Here is a 4,606-nt window from a genome sequence, read left to right on the forward strand (position 1 = left end):
TTTGGTAAAAAAAAAAAAAAAAAAAGGATTGGAATAATGATGAGAAGGGGTCTGTGGCAAAGATGTGTGACTGGATCTCTCCTAATAAACACAGAGTATGGAGTTATTTCTGAATACCCTCTAAAGAGCATCCAACACAGAGCAGTCTTGCAGTGATCATGTAGCTAGAAAAAAATGGCAGTCCGTGTATATCAATCAGCTTCCTTCACCAGCCACTACAGGGCTTGCTCCCCGGGCCCATGTATAATGTGGTCACATTTGCAAGAATGGAGGCTAATTGGCCAACATAAGGGATCAACACTGAGTCCCCCGGGGGACCAGCCAGCTACCAGGTGCAGATTGATTACAGTGGTTCCGTACATGATGGAAGAGGCAGAGATTTGTCCCCACTAAAAAAGACATTCTCGATATAGATTTGCCTTCCCTGGTTGTAATGTTTTTGCAAGTATCACCATTTGTGGACTTTCAAAACGTTTTATTCACCATCATGGCATACTGCACAATGTTGCTCCTGGTCAAAGAACTCATTTTACAACCAAAGAAGCGCAGCAATGGGTTTGCCCATGGAATTTACTGGTCTTACCCCATAACTATCACTCAGAAGCAGTTAGCTTACAGGAATAGTGGGATAGCCTCCTGAACTCACAATGTCTACTAAGAGATGGGGTTCTAGTATACAAGGTAAAAAAGATACTCTAAATCAGCAACTAGTTTATAGTGCTGTCTCTTCTGTAACCAAAATACATGGGTTCAGGAATCAAGGAGAAAGCGAAAATGCTTCCCCTCAATATTACACTTTAAGACCACTCCCAGAAATTCTGCTACCCATCCTCAATTTTCAGCTCTTGAAATTTTCAGCTCTTTGGAGATCTTGGTTCTGAAGGGCGGAAGATTTTTGCCAGGAGATATAATAATGATTCCAATGAATTAGAAGTTGAGATTGACACCTGACTCTGGGACTCTTCTTGCTACTGGCTGAATGTAAACAGTAGACTAGTGGAATGATACTCCCGAGTACTGAGGTACAACTGAATTGTTGCTGCCCAATGGAGGCAGAACCCAGGGGGTCTTTTGAGAAGCCTCTCACTGCTTCGAATTAATAGAAAATGACAGCCATAAAAAAAAAGTCAGGACAGACAACCGAATATTCAGATGCTTCAGTACTGAAAGTTAGATTGTACTACCAAGCAGAGAAGTCCTATCAGCTGAGATCCTACCTGAGGACAAATGAAAAATAGAAAGGAAGAGAGAAATTACTAATACCAACTATGGTCCTGTGATGGTTTTAGAAATAAAGACCGTGGCAGCTTTGTACATCTTCTGCCTTGCTTATTATGAATGTGTGCTTCTGTGTATATACAGAGAGAAAGAGAAAAAAAAGATGTCAACCTCTGTCCTTCCTCCTGTTACCATTTAACCCAAGTCTTGCTGGAGGTTAACTTCATAAGTTGGTCTTTGGTAGAGGAACATTCAGGTAAGACTATTACTGAATTTGAGGAATACTTGACATGGTCCAGGCATAGGTAGTGTGACCAACTCCCAGAAACTGAGTCAACAATTATTAGCACTGTGTGTCTCCTGGATTGACAAGAAGCGAAAAATATCTTCATTCACGCAAAGAATAGTTGAGTCTTGCTACGTAGAGATAGAGAGTTCTTCTCGCCATTGGTTAGATGGAGGACCAGCGTAAGTATGGGTGCTGCGTAGCCAAGGATAGACTGTGTCAGGTAGTAAGCTCTTCCCTCGCAGCTGCAAATGCACCCGTCTATACTCTTGTTTCATGATGCTTTCACAGGAACCCCCACATTTCTGCTTCTCCAGCTGGCTTCCTGTTAGGCTCCGCCAATAAGGAATTCTAGAAGGATCCGGCAAAGCTGGAGGAGGATGAGGGGACTTGCTACATGTTTTCTTTCTGCCTGCTTTCTGTGCCTGGGAGCATTGCTCTAGCATCATGTCTTCACCCTAGCAGCATCATTTCTTTTCCTCCCAGAGCAGCAGCTTAACTCCATTTGCAGTTTTTCCTATACTTGTAGAATTGTCCTCATCTTGCTCGACTTTAGAGACAACAGCAGTCCGCAGGCACCCCTTCCTCAGAAATCTGACTTCCAGCCCTAAGGGCTCCACTTCCAAACTGGAGAGATGCCAGCACTGACTTAGCAATACCTCAGGCTCTGATATCTGAATTTCAGCTCCACGGGGCCCCATCCAATTTTAATAATTCCAACATCTCTTTATTCCACCAGGCTTAGAGTGGTAGCTGCTCCCAGCAATTGCTACTTCCCTAATAATTTAGTGTTTTTCTTTTGTCTTTTCGGTTCCCTAGTTAACAACTTTGTACCTGATTGATAATTCTTTGGGTTAAATTTCGGTGTGGTTTTTATCTCCTGGCTGGATCCTGACTGATACAGACACCTTCCCAGGATTCCCTCACCTCCTCCCTTGCTCCACTCTAGGCTAGACATTTCCCTCCCATTGTACTACCATTAACAACTCCCTGGCACAACAATTGTCATATAATTTTGTGGGGGTCTGTTTTCTTATATCCCTGCTAAATGGGGAACTCTCTATTTCAAATTATTCATCTTGGCATCTCCATTTCTCAAGATAATGCCTAGAAAATAGAGACATTCAGTGAATATTTATCAAAGGAGTAAAAGTATAATCGAGGAAGTTTCCCCATGGAAAATAATGGAGGACAGGGATAGAGAAGCCACAGACCAGGGCTCACCAATATTTTTATCTCAGGATTCCTTTGGAGATCAATATACTGGTAAATATTGAATAAACAGCTTTAAAAAAAAGAAAAAAGAAAAGCTCTGATTTGTAGCATTTGTTGATTTTTGTTTTGTAAACACTTCCTCCACAGCCCCATCTCAAGCCATCAACATGCTGTCACTGAACACAGAGCTGGAAGGAGATCCATCATTGGTTCCCATGAGCCAGTGCCAGCCAACTCCAACACACTTACAATCTTAAATGTTATTGAGGAACTTAAAGAACTTTGGCTTATGTAAATTATATCTACAGATACAGCATTAGAAATTAGAACTGAGAAATTCTTAAAATTTTTACTCTTTAGCTCTATTAAAAATAACAATAATCCCACTGCTTGTTAGCATAAATAACATTTTTATAAAATATAACTATACCTTTTAAAACAAAAAACATTTAGTAAGAAGAGGATCATTGTTTTACATTTTGGCAAATCTCTTAATGTACGAATTATGAGAAGACAGCTGGATTCTCCTATCTCCTTTAACATTCATTCTGTTGTGATATGTCATTTTAAGTAAATAAAGAAAATGTGGTCCCACACGTATGTTATTTGGAAAAGGAGGAAGAGTATATATTTTAATAGCCATTTCAAATAATTGAGGACACTATTCTTTGATAATACACTAAAACTCAAAAAGTGGCAATTTCTTAAAGGTTAGTTATAATGCGGAATCTGAAATCATACATTTAAACTCTGTTACAAGAATATCCATTGTTCTATCTTGCATTTTGAGTGGATCTTTTACCCAGCATGATTTTATAAAATAAAACATGGGTTATTTGGAAAGTATTGCTTCCCTGAGTTATGCAGGTCTTCCAAATGTTGACATATTTCATTATATAATGTCAAAAATTATTTTCACTAATATCACCACCCATCTCATCGGTAAAGTCTTTACGTACTGGGAAACTATCGAGCTCACTGTGGTGGAGACAAGTTTCCCAAAATTCTAATTTTCACTCCTATTTTTCTCGTTGGCAAAAAGCACCATCAGTTGTTTTTCTGTGACAGTTTCACTTCATACTTTTTTTTTAAATGAAATGTCTGCCAATGCCCAAGTCTGAGTAACCATCATTTCATGTTAGCCATTTTTTCAAATGATGTTCCATGAGAAAAGCAACTAGTTCAGCTTGAATCCCAAACAATTGCACAAGTGCTTTTACTCAAGGCAACTATTGTACTCTCCTCTCCACAGCAGAAGGGCTTTATGCATATTTCCCATTTTTTTTACATAGAATATTAAAAAATATATAACCAAGTGTCAAGATTCAATACAATTTATTTTACCATTCCATCAAGGACATTCTTAAGGGAAACTGGCTTTCTTTTCTTTTCTTTCTTTCCTTCTTTCTTTTCTTTCTTGTTTGGTTTTTGCTGCGAGTGCATGGCAGTGAGAAAACACAATGACTCCCAGTACAATTTGGTGCCACTGCCTTGAGTCATACTGAGATGCCAGCAATTTTAACCACCATTGCTTTATACCATTAGTGCAAATGTTGAGACAGAGAAACAGTATTATAAGATTGTGCCATCTTCGCATTATAATAAAAATAATTTAGATCTCATGGACTCCAGAGAGGATCTCCCCAGAAGTCTATTGACCACACTTTGAGCAGTATTGCACAAGACAACTGAAAAAACATCTAGCCACAAGTCATCTTCTGGGAAGTTCGCGGATATATAAGGACAATACAAATGTGAAAGATTGCACATTTCTGGAAATGCTCAGTCACTATGCAGGAAAGAAAGAAAGAAAGAAAGAAAGAAAGAAAGAAAGAAAGATCTTATTGAGAGCTATATTAAACAAATGAATCATGTCCACAGTCTCTC

This window comes from Ailuropoda melanoleuca, chromosome 11, assembly GCF_002007445.2.
Source record: "Ailuropoda melanoleuca isolate Jingjing chromosome 11, ASM200744v2, whole genome shotgun sequence".
In the NCBI taxonomy this organism is placed as follows: Eukaryota; Metazoa; Chordata; class Mammalia; order Carnivora; family Ursidae; genus Ailuropoda; species Ailuropoda melanoleuca.